Below are 20,957 nucleotides of genomic sequence, written 5' to 3'. Positions count from 1 at the left end.
ATTTCACAATATTTCTTGGGGGTCATTATCTTTACGATATATACAATTTTTTTTTATGTTTATACGGAAATCCCCAACGGGCTTGTACTGAACACGTCGCAAAGGTGGACGCATACCGGGTTAAAACTCTTGGGGGTCAATAATTATAGGAATTATTATTGTGACTTTTTTTACCTGGATTCCTGATTTTGGTGTTCAGTATAGAAAACGGAAGGCAGTGATGGGAGGATACCTTCTATGTTCCCTAAACTTTCTCTCTTTCTGTTGGGTTTGTTAGCCCTTCCGCACTCTCCTCTCCCTGCTGCAGTGGAGAGAATTTTCTCCCATATTTTAATAAAGAATAATAAAGACTGATATTAGGAACGAGCTAAAATACAGACACTAAATGGACTTTTATTAACCAAAGTACATATCATTATGAATTTTTTATACTGTACATATACAAAAAGGGTGTTATCGCAGTCGAAATAACTTCAAGGTTTTATCCAAGACACCCGACAGTCTCTTACTCTCTCTCTCTCTTTTTTCCTTGAATCCTTAACTATCAAACAAGATTTGTTAAATTTTAATAACTAGTTGTTATCAACACCTCTGGTAATCTGCAAACACCAATCTCTCTTCTCGAATCGTTAATAATTAAACAAGGTTTTTCCAAAATTGAATGGCTAGTTGTCAACAGTTTTTTACATAACATAATTTTTACATTTTTTTCTCAGTCTTTACTAATTTTACAGAACATAACTTTCCTGTTTCTTCTCAGTCTTTGCAATTTTTTTTACTTCACTCAGACTTAGTCTTCGCATTTCTAGGTTAAGGTAAGCTCGTACTATATATATATATATTTTCACTGAGCTTATGTCTTGTTCGTCAAGGCAATGTTCTCTCGAATGCTCCTATTAGATATGCTTTTGAATTTTGTGTCTATTTGTCCAGATAAAAGTTTTTGATATATTAAGTATAAATGGGGATTAATATAATCAAAATCCGGAAATTAGGGGAAGTAACTCCATCTGGATGATGGGCATGTGCTAGTGTGTACCTTTATTTTTTTCTACAGTTAGTCATATTTCATAAGGTTTTGTACTTAAACTTTTTATAGTCATCAGTAAAAGTTTTTTTGTCACTTTACAGCTGCTAACGAGAAAGCCTTATTGTCATCATATCGTCTAGCTAAAGAGAGACTGCTGCATACTGTAGATGAAAAGGTTATTCTTCCTTCATGTTTGGATATTGTGCGTACTATTCTTGATGAAAAAGTTGCCAACAAATTATCAGTAATAACTGTCAGTGACAATACAATATCACGGAGAACTTGTTCAGCTGCGTAGCATTTAGAAGGAATGCTTATTGCACGACAGCAATCTAGCCTAGATTTTGCAGTACAGCTAGACGAAAGCACTGATATTGCAAATTGCGCTACACTTTTAGTTTACGTGAGATACGTGTGGCAAAATGATATGTTGGAAGACTTGCTGTGCTGTCCGAATCTGACATCGTTTACAACGGGTGCGACCTATTTGCTGCATTAAAAGTATCTTGTTCAGCAGTATAAATTAAACTTGATAAATTGCAAAGGGAGTACAGGTGATGGCGCAGCAAATATGACCGAAAAAAATAGCGGTGTTATTAAAAGGTTTTTAGATGCAGCTGATAACAATGCAATTTGGAATCGCTGTTTTATACACCGACCAGCTCTGGTGTCACAGGGACTTTCGGAGAATGTTAAGGAAGTATTGAAAAGTGCTGTTAAGATTGTAAATCTCATTAAAGGGAGCTCTCTGAATAGTAGCATATTCGAAATACTCTGATCAGATATTGGGTCCCAATACACCCACTTACCGTATCTCACAGAAATTCGTTAGTTGTCACGAGACAGTACTTAGCAGGGTGTATGAACTCAGAACTGAGCTTCACATGCTTTTGGTGGAAAGACATAATCCCTTGGCACAACTATTAGAGGATGATATCTGGGTTACCAAACTGGCTTGCTTAACTGATATTTTTGGCATTCTCAAAGATTTAAACATGAAACTTCAAGGAAAAAGCGGCAATATATTTCAGCATATTGAACAAATTGAAGAGTTTCAGAAAATGTTGAGGCTATGGCAAGGTTGACAAAGTGATCATCCCACCTATTATATGTTCCCAACATTGTTACAACGTACTGCTGAGAACGTTGTCAATGATGACATATTAAAGAGGATTAAAACTAGAGATTTTGTCACATCTCACTTCCCTATCTCAAAGCTTTGATAAGTATTTCCTCAAAGAGAAATTTGAACCAGTGAAGAAAAGCCTTTGGATAAAAAAATCCAATTGCTTTCCAAAGTCCTGAACCAAATAAGTTAAACTTGTTACCTGAAGAGGAACCTGAATTGCCGCACCTTAGTTGTTCCTTCACACTTGAGAATGATTTTGAGAAATTAAATTTGTGCTCATTTTGGATTAAGAACAAAGGGGAATTTCCACTACTGAGTAAAAAGGCTCTTCTGTTATCACCGCCTTTTGCAACTATTTACTTGTGTGAGCCGGGATTTTCGACATTAACTCGATGAAAGACGAACGGCAGAAACAGGCTCAACACTGCACCCGGTATGCATGTAGCATTGCCTGTCTTCCTCTGTTCCCAACTGGAATCTGGTGCTTGTGAACAAACAAGCACACCCGTCTCATTAAATGTTTTTTTTTCAAATATTATTTACTTTATGTTTGTGTCGGAATTTCCTTTAAATTTATTTTTCTAAAATTAATATTTTTACATTCATACAAATAGATACATGCAATTCCAACTTGTGCGGAATATAAGAAATATACATATAAATTCTCGATGCTAAATAGGCTAAATGAACACAGTGAACAGAGTTTGTCTTTGATTTATTACACGTGGGTATAATGGGTCGCAAAGCAAAATGTGGTTCTTGCTCGCAGTAAAAAAGTTTGAAAAGCGCTGGTCTATGGGGTCCAAAAAAAAAAACCGTAGGATTAATGATAAGTTCAAGGATTGGTCGGGCCTATCATCACTGAACTACGCTTTCTATGTATTTTTCTCAAAGCAGGCATATTAGAAAGGACAGCTAGTCCAGCTTGCGATGTCTGCCAAACATTCGTTAACAACTACAGTCGGTGACTCAAAAGACTCCGCTGATTTCCCTTTCGTATTAATCTTCAAAAGGTCATATTCTGTTTATGCAGCAGAAGCTTCATGTAAATGACAGTTCAGTTCCCATACCACTTCTCCAGCTTTAGTATGTAGCCTTGCACACAGCACTAAAATTTTAGCTCAATATAAGTGCTGCCTGCTCTGTCAGAGATGTAGAAGAATCCATTGTGTGCAAACTTTACTTCACCACGTTTTGTTAATGCTTCCAAAACCGCCATATGGATGAAACGAAGGCATTTATCTTTAAAGAAAAAAATCTGAAAGGACAGCAAAGTAATACAACACCCATGGCAGCCCAAATCTAGCGAACGAAATTTAAACTACTGAGTATGGTACACATTTTGATAGCAGTGACTAGTAACGTCTAGGCGTTTTGCATAACTTTTGAATTTAAACCCAGCCCCTGTTAGAGTGTGGATTTTCCTATTTCCGAATAAGTATTTCCCAGCTCCCAAACATAGTTTATAACAGACATATTGTATTTATGTTCCCTTAAAAATGTCAAAACACACATCGTACTTTTAAGTGACTTAATTTAACATCAAACAGCGCGTATTATCAAGTACCTAGCTTAATTTATAACAGTGCTGTAGTAATTTTTTTGTACCTTAAAACTGTGCGCAAAGAGCATCCAAAATACAAAGAATGGCAGTGGCTCCAAAACGGGTTAATCGCCGAAATGCCACGCTACTCGCCAAAACGTTGCAAACATCAATTAAATCTGGTGGAGCTAAAATAAAATTTCCTTATGTAATATGTTTCTTAAAATGTAAAATAAGTAAGGTATTTACTTTTTTCTACAGCGTGACAATTTACTTTATGCGCCCAAGAATTTTCATTCTATTGTTCGGTAAATTATTGATGAAGGTTCTCTGTCATGATATACGTAGGTCAATTTTATCAAAGAACCGAGAAGTCCCAAACGGATTCAAAGTTTGCGTTAAAGAAATCAACAGATCTTTTACCGTGTCCCCTTAAACAAAGCAAAAAACAAGGACGTGCAAATCTTTCGCGTAAATCTACCAAGTTGAAGATAGGTGACTCCATGGTCCTTGATGGTGACGTGAACAACTGGTTTTCGATTTCGGCAAGAGGATCCTGCGTTCTCTCAGTTCATGTTTTGGGGACGACGGACCGACTTCGTGTTATTTCGTTGTTTGCTGAAGGTATTGCGATGCTCGTGAAAGATACCAGATAATTTGTGGCGAAGCTAGTGATTTTATGGCGCTGACACTCGCGACTGGGGTTTGGTGTTCTGAAGTATGGTGTACGTGATGTCTCTCTTGGTTCTGCATAGGCAAAGGTAATGTACGGTTGTTTTATTAATGTTTCGTGACTAATGATTCATTAAAGTTGGGTTTCCATTAACGTCATTGTTGTAAGAGGCTAACTTGTTCTTGTTCCTTTAACTAATACTTTTTGGAGTTTTAGATTGTAATTGGCTTTTTAATTGTTCTTGTAAAAGGCTAATTTGTTTTTAGTGCCTTTAACTATTGGCATTTTAATTGTATTTCTTGTGTTCCTTTAACTAATACTTTTTGGAGTTTTAGATTGTAATTGGCATTTTAATTGTTGTTCTTGTAAAAGGCTAATTTGTTCTTAGTGCCTTTAACTATTGGCATTTTAATTGTATTTCTTGTAAGAGGCTAATTTGTTCTTGTGCTTTTAACTAATCTTATACTTTAAAACTGGAGCTTTAGACTGTTATTGGCATTTTAAATGAAATAAGTAAGATTTTGCTGTAGTTTAAATGTTTTATCTTTCAATAGCTTTGGTGTACAGGTGACTTCAATATTCCTGAAATGTTTTGTAACTTTTATAATAAATACTTCCAACTTTTTTTTTTACCTCCATCGCCTACGGGGCCGTGCCCCCGTAGGGGTGGAGGCCTCTCATGCCCTGTTCCATAGGTCGTATGACTTACGGGCAGGTGCGTGGGAGGTTCAATTTTTTACTTTCAGATAAGTGCATCAGTGAAGCAGCTTACAGAATTGACGTTATCAAAGATTTTCTTTTAGTGTAGAGTTAACGTAACTTCGAAACTTCTAGCGTTCAGTTCTAGATTCTTAATTCTGTTTTTAGGGATTTTTAGTTAGGCGCTTTTAAGTGTAAGAAGTTAGGCTCTTTTAGTGTAAGAAGTTAACGTAACTGCTAGCGTTCAGTTCTAGATTTTTAATTCTGGAATTTTGGGGATTTTTAGTTAGGTTCTTAAGTTAGGCTCTTAAGTTAGGCTCTCAAGTTAGTTTTGCATTTGGCTTTCACGAGGTTTGCATTTGGTTTCCAAAGTTCAGCGAGTTTGTCTTCAATTTTGCTTCTGTTCTTTTAACACTAGTCTTTTATTATGCACTGCTTTAGTTTATTATGCACTGCTTTAGTTCTTTTCAACATAAGTGTTAGTTTCCAGAAAACTAGTTTTCTTATTGTTATGCGTTGCTTTAAACATTTAGATTTTAATGCTTTAAACATTTAGATTTTAACGCAATTGTGTTGTCCTTTAGAGATAGTTTTGTTCAGTTAAGTTACATAACTCGTAAAATTAAAATTATATCAATCGTGCCACAAATAGACATTTTATGAAATGCGTTGGTCAGACCTATGCCTACTTATGTTTGTAATTAATAAACCTAGACAATACCAGTAATAGAAGACAGCTTAATCTCGTTATTAAGTCAGATTATAGCTAATTTCATTTTGCTCAGTAGACTGACTTTACTTTTTATACGTTCGTTCATTTTGTAACTGTACTTACTGGCGTTTTGGGTACCACTGGCCCTTTTTACTATCCTTCGTTTGTTAGCACTGGCTTTTTTCTCCTGCTTTGGTCAGAATTTTTAAGTTATTGATCTACCACTAAATTTGATTTGCCTCTATTAAATTTAGTGAAGATTGACAAACATTACTATCGTGGATTTGCTCTGCAGGACGTTTACTGGAACACTAAGACAACGTCAAACTGTTATGCAAGTACTACTGTGCTCGTGGATTTGCTCTCCAGGACGCTTACTGGAAAATGACTTCTGTTATATAAGTACTACTGTTGTGGATTTGCTCTGCAGGACGTTTACTGGAAAATGATTTCTGTTATGCAAGTACTACTGTGTTCGTGGATTTGCTCTGCAGGACGTTTACTGGAAAATGACTTCTGTTATGCAAGTACTACTGTGTTCGCTGCTTGGACGTTTACTGGAATACTTAAGACGGTCAAAATGACTTGTTATGCAGATACTACTGTGTTCGCTGCTTGTACTTCAGTCTTTACTTGAGAATTGAGCGTGGCACTGAAGGTGCTTAACTTTATTCGTTCTCCTATATTAGAGGTTCAGGTGTATTACTTATTTGGTTTGTAAATATTTAAATGATACTTTAACTTAGTTACTTTTAATTACCTTCACCAATAGCAATTGTATTAAATCCTGAATAAAAAATACCTACTGTGTTTCAAGCTGTTTACCTTGACCAAGCTGATTGTTTTAACTATCCCAGGGTTTTAAAACAGATTGACTTAGTCAGAATTTGAGACCAGAAGCCGTATCGCATGTACCATCACTTAGTAATATATTTTGAAATAAGTAATGGTTTTTGAAATAAGTAATGGTTTCATATCGCATGTACTATCACTTGATCATATAATTTTGAAATGGTTTCATATCGCATGTACTATCACTTGATCATATAATTGAGATAAGTAATGCCTTAATTTTTTATTACTAGAAACTACGGTTTTTTTCTTATAACTAAAAAAACGTTTAGATAAATTAATCCGATTTAGATTACTTAGTCTAAGTGTTTGGTTAAGGCCTGAAAATTGATATTGTTGGTCTGAAAGGAATGCTTCAGGAATGCTTCAGGAATGCAGGTGTAAGTCTTTACATGTAAACCGGTTTTTAATTAAATTTTTTTACTGTCGTTTAGTTTTAAATTAAACTTGCTGTTGTGCCGCCAAAAGAACTGGTACATAATCGACTGCACAATTAAGTATAAATATTAAAGTAAATAAATTACTAAAGATCGTTCCTGACGAACGTAATTCCTCATTGGTAGTTCGGCTAGAGGCAGTAAATACTGATAATTACTTACATCTGAAGTACGTGGTAAAACGAGAACCACTGGGAAAGCCGGTATTAAATATTAAAATACTAGCACCAAATGGGGAAAGTCTTCATTGTTTGATGGAAGAAAGTGTTTAGGGTAATAATCATTTAGTTTGGTTTTTACTTGAAATGATCGCCATGGAAGTTGACTGTAAGGTAACAGAAAAATTAATTGCACTAAAGTTTACCTCTTGGGTTTTCTTTGCAACAAATGTAATTTTTAACTATTTAATAAAGGGCTAATATTCTGACAAAATACTAGGCTTATAGAAGGCATCTATATTACAGTTATTGCGACTAACCCCCCCCCCCATGTGTTGGGGGGGGGCAAACTTCATGCCCAACTAAGATGTTCAAACTGTCTAATGATTTAATTTGAGCCATAAGAGTATAAAATTAATTTGGGATAAAATTTATTTTCGGCAGGGGTCGATTGATTCTACTAAAGGCCAGTAACAGGCAAACGGTGTTGACAATATTGAGAGAATAACGATGGTTTAAGAATTTAAATCCTTCAAGTGGTCCCATAGAGGTAACGAATTCTCGACGAAGGAACTTTTTTTTTTTTTTTTTTGGTTGGCTCTATTGAACATTTTTTTTTTTCTTTTATTAAGAAAATATACATTTACAATTCTTACAATGTGTAATTTTGTATATACATCATAATATATTTACACAAATAAAGTTAGTATTTTGAGTATATTCTCCACATTACAATTTTTGCTATTCATCTAAATGTCTTTAAATTACATACACATTGACTCTTCCCACAAGAAAATTTACTGAGCTTTCGCATGAAAGCAACTTAGCAAAACCTTATCTGAAGACTTAACGAAGGCACCCTGACCATCATGAATACAGCCCTGCATTCCACACAGGAAAGACTTCTGAATAAGAGGAAGTTATTCATACTCGTGTATATTGAATAATTTTTGGTTAGGTGTTGTCTTGCTGAAAGCAACTGCGGTGTCCTGCCCAGGCCATAGGCTGTAGGAAGCGTCCCTCAAACCTAATGGCCTGTCCACACTAGCGGGCATGCCCGACGGCCACTTCCAGCTGTTCATATTTTCTCTCGCTTCTGAAGCGGTGTTACCAGACAATCGCATCGTTCTGGCTCCATACTCACTCGGTCAGTATAGTGGAACGGGTTATGGGAACAGTGCTTGCCGGTCGGGCAGTGCCCGCTAGTGTGGACAGGGCTTTAGGCTGCGTCCACACGATCGAGCTTTGTTCGACGAACTTTGACCGATGTGACGTCAGCAGCGGAGAAACAGTGGGCAAAGTCAGAATTTTTGCCCACTTCTGACGTCACACCGGACAAAGTTCGTCGTATAAAGCTCGATCGTGTGGACGCAGCCTTAAGGGTAAAATAAAAGAAAATTAAGTGATATACAAGGGTAACGTTAACTAATCGCCTCTACCCTGACCTTGAGTGCCTCGCTCTATATGGTTTCAAGGCTCCACCTGCCCTGGTACCCCCCATCAACCTGTCTTGTAGGCGTTGTAACTCTCAAAGAAGGTTATACTTTCCTTGGTTATATGCCACATAAGTTTAAATGACTGACACCAGTACGCTAGACCTGCGTTTTGATAGTGGTATTTGAGATTATATATTTTTTTAAAAGGGTATATCAGCCCAGAAGGGGGAGCATTATCCTTAGTTGAACTTCCTCCCTCTGGAAAACTGATCTACGACAATAACCCCGATGGGAAAACTGATCTGAGGGGAAAGACAAAAGATAGACGGGTTTGATTAATGAAAGCGTCAGAACTCCCAGACCGCGTACGCTTAAATCCTTGTGTGCCTCTGTTACCGTAACCAGTGAATTAGGTACTTTTTGCTTGGAGCTAGTGACCTTGCCGAGAAACGAGAAACTGCCACTTTCTGTATATATATTTTTATATATACATATATATATATATATATGGAATATATATATATATATATATGTATGTATGTTAGTACTTGTATTTGTATGCATACATGCATGTCTAAAAGTTCTCTGGGATAATTTTGGTTGTGCCATGCCTTAATATCTCAATTGCTACTTTAATTATTATGATATATAACTGCCTTTGTTGTCATACAGTTTTGCTGCCTTTGTTGTCATACATTTTGCTGAACGTGTTCAAGAGCGTTTGTCACAATATTAATGTATTTTCTGCAACGTATTATAATTTTTGCAGGATAACTGCACTTTATGTATTTTGGCTTAATTAAATTTCAGGCATTATTTCTTTTTTAGTTTGCAAACCCTTTGTAAGACTCGTTTACCGTAATTATTTTGCTTTTGTGGACGTAAATGGTTAATATATCTCTTGTCAAATTTATTAGCTTATTGAAGTATTCACCTTAAATCATCTAAACACTAAAGGTTGGATCTAATGCACTGACTCTTCCTCACTTGCGGGCCAACGGCCTGATGATGTTAACCAACTACCAACTCCAACCTAACTTGTAGGCATTTGAAGTTTTACACTTTGTTTGATGTTCCTTTTGCCGATATGCCACCTTAGGCCTCTTCCTAGTAAATTTGCTTTTCGCCCAAGAGGCATTAAAATGGGTTCTCGATAAATCAATGAACATTAAGAAGGTTCTCGATAATGTTGGGTAGTTGAGGTGAAGACCAAGATGGACTTTTTCCATTCCATTATTTCCTAATAGACGTCGGGTGTCCTTTCTCCCAAACTCGGGACATTTTACACTTTTATCTTTCAAGCAGTACTTATACAGATGGCATAAAATAATGTAATAAGGTAGTTGTGCCAAAAGGTTATGTAAGTGCTGATTGCAGTCTTAAGTATCGAGTCTCCAACTTTCAGTGCTCTCCAAAGCTGCTAAAATGTTTATCTTTCAGACTTTGTATAACTACCTTAATCCAGTAGCTTGGTTCCTGATAGTCAAATACCCACATGAAACTGTTTGATATTACAATACCATCTTAGATCTAATAAATAACACCCAAGTCGAATCTAATGGAGGTTTTGAGTTGAGACTTCTTCAAAGAGATATGAGTACTTTCTTGTACCAAGTTCACTATTATTAAGTTGCAGCACATTTATTTTTTTTTAAGTTATCGGCTGCCAGTGTGAAGGAAGCTGCTGTTAAAAAAGACTTTTACTGATCATCATATGGTTGTTCTGTTTCCACACTTGATTTGATTTGCTTGGGTAACAACGAAACTAGTGACTGAATTGTTGATAATGTTCGGTAGTACCTGTAACTCGTTATTTATTTATTTTTTTATACCACTCTTAAAGCATTTTCCTCCTTTAATCCTAAACCGCTATTTCCAGCAGCATCATCAAATATGTAATAATCTGTTTCATTTTTGCATCATTCAAATACCCGACATTCGAGAGACCTTCAAAACACTCAGTATCTACAAAAGGCTTAATTTTTTCCGACAGAACTTCGGTATTTTCATCTCCTGTTGAAAGACGCTTTTTCACACAAACATTTCCTTTCACGCTGACGTCCTTCCGGAACGATCATTTCTCGCGGCAGCGATCGTTCAAACTCCTTTCTTAAAACGTTATTTCAAAAGTTCGTAATGTAGTCAACTCTGACGAGTTGCTGCTTCCAATCTAGAAATATTGGACCCCACAGAAGGGTAGTGCCGTCAGTGCGCATACTTAAGGTTCTCCGCAGCGTCTCTTCGGCCCTTAGCTGCAACCCTTTCCAATCCTTTTACTTTCCTCCGTTCATATTCTCTTTCTTCCGTCTTCCTTTCCAAACTCTCATAACAGTTGATTTTCATACTGCAGCTGCGAAGTTTTCCTCCTGTTACACCTTTCAAACCTTTTTACCGTCAATTTCCATTTCAGCGTATTCTATTCTATTCTATTCTAGAAATGTTGGAAAACTGAAAATTTGTAGATAGCATAACAACAGGAAACTATAATCCTAACAATTTTGGGACTTCTTAACCTATCAACAGCATGGGTAGCCAGGGCCCATCTTCAACCCCAAGCTGTCCAGATATTCAACTGTAGAAGCCACTACAACACCTTCTAAAAACATAACAAACATCTCACACGTCTCGAACTCTCGCCATACCCGCGCAATAACTTCTCGCTGCTGGGAAGAAAGGGCGTTGGGTCTGGTATGATACATGAAACATACGTACCGGGGTCTAAGCGATGTCAGGCAGGGCAGCCGATCGAGACCACAGGTCTACCCCAAAGCCAAATCAAAAAGTCCTTCAAAAGAAGGCATCGTGCTTACCCCATACAAAAATGGGAATAAAAGCACGTTAAAAGAAAAAGAAGAAGAAGAATGTTTTAGTGGTCTGGCAGATGTGTACTGGAGAACTTTTTTTTATCGAACGTGAGGGAAAGGAAATTCGTATTCGTAAGCCTGGGATGCACCTAGTGCTGGTGTCCTGTCGGTGTTTACAACGGTATCTATCTGGCGGCCACGAGCGGATCCGGGGGGGGGGACACCTTGGCACGTGCCCCCAATGAAAAATGACAAAATAGTAATATTCAAGATTTAGATAATAATAACAAATGAGAAATATAAAAATGGGAAAAAATAATAAATTACTATAGAATATATGTATGTATGTATATATATATATATATATATATATATATATATATATATATATATATATATATATATATATATATATATATATATATGTTTATATATATATATAATATATATATATATATATTATATATTATATATGTATGTATGTATGTATGTATGTATACACATATACTATATGCATGTGTGTATACGAAAATTGGTGGCCCACCCATGAAATTTTTCTGGATCCGCTAGTGCTGGCGGCCCTCCAGTAGAGAAATATTCAATTTACTGCTAACAAGGCTTTAAAACGAAAAGAGTATTCGTGGCCCAGTGTGCAACAACGATTCGATTTATGCATTCCCTGAAATATCACATGAATGGTGTTAATGTTTTTTTGTTTTATGATACGCCTAAGGAATTAATTTAGTATTTGAAGAGGATATGTAAGGGGAGAAACGCGTAATAATGGAAGAGGTTTTTAAGCCTCGTCAGAGAGGCGGTGTCGGAACTACAAAACAAATCACCGCTTGTCAATTACGTTTTGAATACACTTAGGAAACCAAAGTTCCTACAAAATGCAGCCGCCTGCCATGGCATCTGGATTCTTCCTGACTGGAACGAAGCTTCTATATTCTCTAAAAGAATGTATAAAAAAAATTGTGGCTACCTATTTTCTGACATTATGTGAATACTTAAAACCGATACTGAATATAACATTTTCAGCTGCTGAACAGAATGCAAAATGCACCTTCGAACTGTCAGTAAGGAGGACAACTTTTTCCTCATAAATAATTGAACTTTTATATCATTAAGGTATTATAGCTTTAATACTACAAATACCTTCAACAAACTCTTTCACTTAGTTCCATGTATTTTGCATTGAAATATCTCATTAAACGAAATATATTCATTCGCCTTAAATGTGCATCAGTTTGAACGCACACCACCACGCATTTTACTTACAGGTAAATTCTCTCTCTCTCTCTCTCTCTCTCTCTCTCTCTCTCTCTCTCTCTCTCTCTCTCTCTCTCTCTCTCTCTCTCTGGTTCCAGTTATCACCCTCAACATATCTCCTTTTCGACCCCGATCGAGCACTGTTTGTATCAGAAAGTGTTTAGCATTATTTAGGAATATTTTCACCTTTTCATTATCTCCTCACACACACACACTCACACAAGAACATTTATATATATATATATATATATATATATATATATATATATATATATATATATATATATATACATATACTGTATATTCAAATAACCACACATCAGTGTATATATATTCATACAACTCGTGTTTTAAGGCTTCAGTTAGAAGTGATGGTTGAGTTGCAGTCTTTAATTTCCGTAAGACCACAAGCTTTCAAGGCAAAGTCTTCTTTATCAGGTAGTGATGAAGTCCGTCTGTCTTTGAAAGTTTATAGTACTACGGAAATTAAAGAATCTGCAATCTAAACCATCCTGTCTTAATGAAGCCTCAACGGCCCTTGATAATGAATGAAAGGTAACAGAGATGGTTTTTTTTTTTTGCTTTGCTTTCCTGATAAAGCTCCTTCAAAAGATATGCTTTTCGATTATTGACTCTTTTATTTTTTTCATTTCTTTCTTGGGTATGGTACGTATTGCCAGTGCGCTTCATACCGTTCGACTAGAAGTTTTTTCTGTAGTTTCTCTTCACAGACTGTGAAAAAAAGGACAATAAAAGAAAGAGAGGAGGAAGATTTCACTCCCACTTCTGTTAACGGATTTCCTACACGTCCCAACCCGCATCCCACAGTCATTCAAATTCACTTCCCTCTGGTCTCTCACGTTCATCCCCCTTCCCTCCCCACCCCCACAAAAAAAAACCTGAAGATCATTCTCCTCTAAATACTGTCCCGCCAACCTAACCTTGCGTTATATGAAGAAGAATTATTCATGAAAATTGGTATATATTAAATTTAGCGTCCTGTTAACGCACTATAGATTATGTTGCTTAGCACACTCCTGTATATTTCGTATTGTCAGGAATAAGAGAAAACAGCTGTTCATTCCTACCTCTTGTTATCACAGAAGCTAGACTGCAAAGGATAATCTTGGGTCGGGTCACGGTAACTGAGCTAACATTTTCTCAGGGTTAATTCCCGAATGCATTCACGTAATGTCTGTGAATGGGCAGTTAAGCTTTAATTAAGTTGATGACTCCTGCCGCTAAAAGCCTTTCATGTGGGACTTCAAAATAAGTTCACTGTTTCGTTCTCTCAGTTTGTTTCTAAAAATACTCTAAGACTTCACTTATTCATTGTTGCTCTTTACCTGCTGATGAAACGTTGGAGCTATTTCTCTCTCTCTCTCTCTCTCTCTCTCTCTCTCTCTCTCTCTCTCTCTCTCTCTCTCTCTCTCTCTCTCTCTCTCTCTCTCTTACGATTTGTAAGTTGGGTCCCTTGGCAATTTAATGTTCGTTCATGAATTAACTTGCTCGCGCGCGCGCCTACATACACACGCATACACACACACACAAATAGATATATATTCTGTATTTTCTCCGATAGGACTACAAACCTATGCTTTCAAAACTTGAGTTATTCGAATAAGGCGCGCTTACGCTGTCTTGACTCAAAATAAAATCCTATCGCCTCGGCCTATGGCCTGACCCGACCCCGTAAGGTCTTCTTCCAGTGATCTAAGCCGTCGGTGCGTCCGGCTGTCTTCAATCCCCACCCCCACCCCCCAGCCCCAACCCCCTTTTTCGTTGCTGAGTTGTTCTTTGTGCGCACCAAGTGAGATTTTTTTTGTTGTGTACCTCTATTGGCTTGCTGATTGTAATTATTTCCCTCCCAGCAACCATATTTTGTACTTGTTTTGCATTTTTTCTGGGACAATAGGTCTTTTTTTGTTTTTCCTTTGTCTGTGGTGTGCAAGGCACGCAGGTGACCGCTCGTTGTCTTGTGGCGTTGAGCATCCTATTACAGGCCCTAATGTCAAAAATGGCTATCTTGCAGGAATGTAAGTCTGACTTTAGGCACTGTGCACGCAGGGACAAACCATGGGTATTTTGAGGATTTGTTGAATAACAGGCTCAGAGTGTTAACAGCCAAAACACCATTATCAAGTAATTTGACCTAATGAGGGGCGGCTGAAGAGAGAATTATGACTATGGTCACTCCCATTACTGTATCACATTCGTTAACTGCTGAATCGAGCAGGAACTCTTGTCTGGGGAAGGTTCATCACAACAGCACTTTCATACACCTAAACAGAAGGCTAGTCACAAGCGCGATGAACCTAAACACATTGAACCATACATCTTTATTTCGCATGCACTCTGGCACTTCATGGATATAGAGGCTCCCCCTGTCTAATGCCCGTTCAACGTTCCATTTCTCAACTGACCTCTCTGGATGAGGTCAATACCCAAGTGCCCTTCTATACCCTGGCTGTAATTCACAACAGTAAACTGACTATCCAGTGCATAATTCAATTGTCCATCTCGGGATTCCATCTGGGTGAAATGAGGTTTTTCAGGATCTTCTACATGAAAACCTTAAAACTAAGAAAACTGAACAACAGTGCAACAAAACAAACATACCAAAAGTGAAGAGCTTATAGCCGGGGAGAATGAAATGATTCCTGCCGTCACTTCCTGTCCCATGGCCAAGTTCTCATAGAAAAAGAATGGTGTCTTTCCAAACCGTTCAGGTTTCTCCAGTCACCAACATAATGTTACGATTTATTTGAATTTGAGTTTATAAAATGTTTATTGTCTGTAATGTTACAGTTAGTCAATTAAGCTGTGTACCATCGCCGCAAAAGTAAATAAACAATCATTCAGACAGACGGAAGGGCAAAAAGCTGTAAGCAAATATCAATTTTGCGTACGGGTACGGAACTGTCGCCACGGACTTTGGAATCTGAATGGGCCATTTACGAAGTGTGTTTATAATCCTCTAAATAAATCGTGTCTTCCTGCTTCCTGTATTAGTAAGGATTAAGCTGCATCTTGAGTTACTTCAGTGAATAACAACAGTTTTCTTTAAATTTTACAAAAAATTAAATCCTCTCTCTCTCTCTCTCTCTCTCTCTCTCTCTCTCTCTCTCTCTCTCTCTCTCTCTCTCTCTCTCTCTCTCTCTCTCTCTCTCAAACGAAGCGTGATAATTGAAATCGCTGATCACCCGAACCGAACCACAGAGATAAATTTAATCAATGCAAAAATGAAATCTCGATTTTCGTTCAGGATTTCCATCTTTGATTACCAGGAGTTTTCTCTCGCATGAAATAAGACTCGGGAAATGAGGGAACTTCAATGGAACCCCCAGGTACAAGAAATGGGTATATATAATATTTCTTACGCAGACGTAAGAATTTTTCCTTTATTTGATAAGTATATGGCAGCTTCGGAAGGTATTTAGGAATCTTTGGTGAATAAGAGTGGTCTCATTAGAATGACTGTCTTTGACAGTAGCATTTGTAAAATTGATTTCAAATTCAACAAATTTGATCAAAATTTAGTATTCATGAGGAGTTGGCTGCTTTAAGTGGCAGTGAATTAGACAGTTCCGTATCTTGTGCCTTCTCGCAGGGGGTGGGGGGAGCAGTGCCGTCAGTGCACCTCAAGCGGTGTACTTTGGCATCACTAAAGGTTCTTTGCAGCGTCTCTTCGGCCCCTAGCTGCAACCACTTTCGTTCCTTTTACTGTACCTCCGTTCGTATTCTCTTTCTTCCATCTTGCTAGCCACCCTCTCCTAACAATTATTTCTTAGTGCACCTGCGAGGTTTTCCTCCTGTTACAACTTTCAAACCTACCTACTCTTAATTTCCTTTCCAGCGCTGAATGACCTCATAGATCCCAGTGCTTGGCCTTTGGCCTAAACTCTATATTCCATTCCATATCTTATATCTCGCTGACTCCATCGCGATTTAGGAGAGTCTCACTCGGATACCAAACCACTTCTTAAAGGAACGAAATATAGTCTGGTCACACATCTACAGTAGAATTTCAGTTGGGACTCGTTGGACGAGCAATCGTTCTGGCCCCGAACTCTAATTCCAGGTATTGCTTCAATAAACATACCCATAACGAGGCGTCGATTGGCAATTCGGTTTTGCCCTGCTGGTACATATGAATGCGCGTCTTGTCGATGCTGGTGTGCTCAGATATTTTGAGGTGAAATTTCTATTCAGCGTATTGAATGCTAAAAAAAAAAATCATTATAATTTTAGGTTACTTTTTGAGCCTTTACATACATATACATTCATGCATATATACATACATACACATACATACATTAAACATATATGTTTGTATATATATGTGTGTATATGTATATATATATATATAAATATTTGTATAGCCTATGTATAATACATACATGTATATATAAGCATATATATTTTTTTATCTGTTCATTCTCACATTTGTTACTGAAAGCAGGTACGCTTCGAGCCCCATTATATATATATATATATATATATATATATATATATATATATATATATATATATATATATATATATATATATATATATATATATATATAGGGTTCGAAACTTCTCTGCTTTCAGTAACAAATGAATGAATGGACAAATAAAAAATATGTATGCATATACATATATATGTTTGTATAATATACTGTATATATATAGACAGATAGATATTTGTAATATAAACATATACATACATACATTTATATATCCATGTATATATATATATATATATATATATATATATATATATATATATATATATATATATATATATATATATATATATATATATATATATATATATATATATACAGTATATGGTGTTCGAAACTCATCTGCTTTCAGTAACAAATGAAAGAAAGAAAAGTAAAAAATATATATATATATATATATATATATATATATATATATATATATATATATATATATATATATATATATATATATGTATGTATGTATGTATGTATGTATGTATGTATGTATGTATGTGTGTGTGCTTAAGGTTCAAAACCTTTCCTCTTAATAACAATTTGAAGAATGAAATGGAAAAGAAAGAACACGCCGCAAAATAATTAATGAATGAAAAAACAGCGTCGTAAGCGAAAATTCCGAATGCGACCACTGGAGGGGGGGGGGAGTAGGGTAGCGATTCAAAGGAGTTTTTTGAAAATCCATCGTAATCCCCACAATCCACGCGGTGATGGTCCGTCCTATAGCGTTGCTAGACGCACGACCATGGCTAACTTCAATGCTAAATAAGATTAAAACTACTGAGGCTAGAGGGCTGCAATTTGGTATGTTTGATGGTTGGGGGGATTATGATCAACATACCAATTTGCAGCCCTCTAGCCTCAGTAGTTTTTAAGATCTGAGGGCGGACAGCAAATGTGCGGACGGAGAGACCATGCCATCTCAACAGTTTTCTTTTGCAGGAAATTTAAATCAGCTTTTCTGGAAACATATACGAACATCGGAGCAATTCAAGTCTTGAAAAAATAACATCGCTTTGTACCTAAAAGGAGCACACCTATGGATGAATGTTGACTTGCTTCAGAATTCCGGAATCCTTTGTTAGCAGCAAAGCATTCCTTCTATGCCGTGTGCGAAGACCCGACGTGTTTATAGCTCACTCAGTGAGAACCAGCGTATCAATGCAATGCTTTCAATCATACAAGAAAGGAGAGTTTCACTTAACCCCCTGCCGTCATGTCTAGACTATTCAGTGAACTTGCGGAAACATTGTAATAAAACGAATGCATTTCCTTATATCCAAGTCACTCTGGGAAAGTTGCGATTATTACGCATTCCTGTCATCGTTCAGTTGTTCGCCAAAGGCTTCACCTTAAAGGCACAGACCGAGCATAATGAAAAATTCAAGATGATTAAATTAGCGAAGTCAATTTTTGTAGTTCATAAGATGTTTCTGGCATCCACGACCTTGGTTGTCTTGGCAACAGTTTGTGGAAATGCATTAACAAATCATCACTTCATTACCAGAAACAGGACAAAAAGAAGAAATGACTACTAAATTCAAGGAACTTATCATTTCCACAAATGTTGATGGTCGAAGGAAAATTAAGCAGAGAAAAAATAAAAACTTTTCAAAGATGCCCAGATTGATAACTGAAGACATGCACACAGACAGACTGAGGCTGTGCTTAGCAAACGACTATAAGCATTTTTTTTATGAGAGGTACGGCTGCAAAGGCGAAATATTAAACGAAATAAAATAAAAAAGAAATTACTTTGTTGAACGTACTAATGTGATAACGTCCTTGGTGTCTGCACACAGCCTTGGCTAAAATGATATTGTAACAAGGGACAAATTTGTTTTGAATAAATGCCTTGGGGAGTCATTCTGCTTTCTGGCATTGACATAAAAAATAGATGCCATGTATTGCCTATCAAACTGAATACTGCAAACTGCGTATTATCAACCAGGTCTACTGAATCCCCCTCTAGGTGTTAATGAAGTCATGCAGTCATGTAATCATAACTGATAAGTGTAGCTGTCCTTCATGGCTGATTTTAATGGATCTCGATGGAGCGTTCTCCCCTCTCGTTTCCCAACCTGCTGCTGCTCACTCCCTTCTAATGGAGCCTTTTACTTCAGTTAATTATTTATGATATACCCATGGAAGTATTTATTTACGTAATCCTCATGGAATTCATCAGTCAGTAATTAAATACAAGCATCCAACAAGATGCATTTAGGGTATCTCCTCTTTGGCCTCCCCTAATTTCATCTCTCCTCATTTCCTTTGCTTCAAAGGTATCACGATCGACAGGGGAGGGGAAGCAGACAGGGACTATTGTGTTAGCAAGAGGGTATCTACTTACAAATTCTCATAAGTTCTGGGTATCCTCTTGACCAACGGTCTAATTCTCCCGGGTCCAGCTCACTACGCCCATACTGAGTTGTGACACAAATTTTTCTGTTCTTAAACTTGTTATTATTACGTTTAAAAAGCACATCTTTGACTCTTCTTGCCATATTGTCTCACCTGACCAGTTCTTTAACTAAAAACATGGTCATGAATTTGAACACTGGCTCATAGTCATGATTAGTTTGACAAGTCATGTTTAGAGTTTACCTGCGACCCTGCAAAGCTAAAATGCTTCCTCTTGGAGTTCTGACCCAGATCTGCATACTAGTCTTTCGTGAACAGACTTAATTTGTAGAGCATCATCTTTGAGTTTATTTAACAGTTAACTGGAAGTCTTTTTAAAATTAACCCTCACTCTCAAAAATCATACCTACGAATTAATTATCTATCCGTACCTAACTGCAATACTATTAATACATATCTGAAGCAGCAGAGGATTAACTATAAGGTCCTAAGACAACTGCCATTTGTGTTAATAGTGGTCCCTTTACTAAATTTCCCAGGCATCTATGACAAGGATGATTCCCTCTTCTATATATTATATACATACACATATACAAATACCTACACACACACATACACACACACACATACACACACACACACACACACACACACACACACACACATATATATATATATATATATATATATATATATATATATATATATATATATATATATATATGGTACTCACAAAAACTGGCCTTGGGATGTGCACCGTAACTGTGTTTGGTAAAACTTGTGGACAAATAGTTTTCATGGAACTGATTTCGACACCGGGCCACCTCCGAAATCATTAATAATTTATCAATTACTAGATAACACCTATTACATACTCGATACAAGAAGCCTATCTGCTATTAGTAATACTCTACTTGAATAACGACAGGCTCGATTGCATAACGAGCCCATAAAAATAAATGCCAAAAGTTAAATGAAAATGAACTGTCACTTTGTTTGAATTGTAGCACAAGAAATGCACTGCCAAAAATTTTTATTACAGTCAAGTCTAATCATTTCAGGTAATAGTTCATATCCCTCGGAGTTTATTTATTCATGGCTTTCCTCCCTTCATATTGGATTCGACTTAACCCTAGTATGACGAGGCACTTCTGGGTAAACATCACCACTTCATTATATCAACACTCCTCGTCTAAGGCTTCCTCCTTCTTACCTCATCAACCAAAGAGCACGCTGATATGGCTTCACATCGAGCAGGGACGCTGCAATTCCAGAATGTCATCCATCTTTATTATTGATTTTTTCTTTATTTGCCTTTACCGAAAATTTTTCCAGAATCCTCTCTC

The 20,957-nt window shown here is 36.8% G+C and overlaps 1 long non-coding RNA gene across 1 annotated transcript; it reads left to right on the top strand.

Annotated features, from left to right (window-relative positions):
• Positions 1-4,037: 4,037 nt before the first annotated feature.
• On the top strand, positions 4,038-6,598 carry LOC136832186 (uncharacterized). Its single transcript, XR_010851107.1, has 2 exons — positions 4,038-4,463; positions 6,082-6,598. It is a non-coding gene; the product is annotated as an uncharacterized lncRNA (long non-coding RNA).
• Positions 6,599-20,957: the final 14,359 nt, after the last annotated feature.

Source organism: Macrobrachium rosenbergii, chromosome 49 (genome assembly GCF_040412425.1).
Source record: "Macrobrachium rosenbergii isolate ZJJX-2024 chromosome 49, ASM4041242v1, whole genome shotgun sequence".
Taxonomy (NCBI): Eukaryota; Metazoa; Arthropoda; class Malacostraca; order Decapoda; family Palaemonidae; genus Macrobrachium; species Macrobrachium rosenbergii.
The sequence above is the reverse complement of the archived record's forward strand: the minus strand, read 5'-3'. Positions and strand labels throughout refer to the sequence as shown.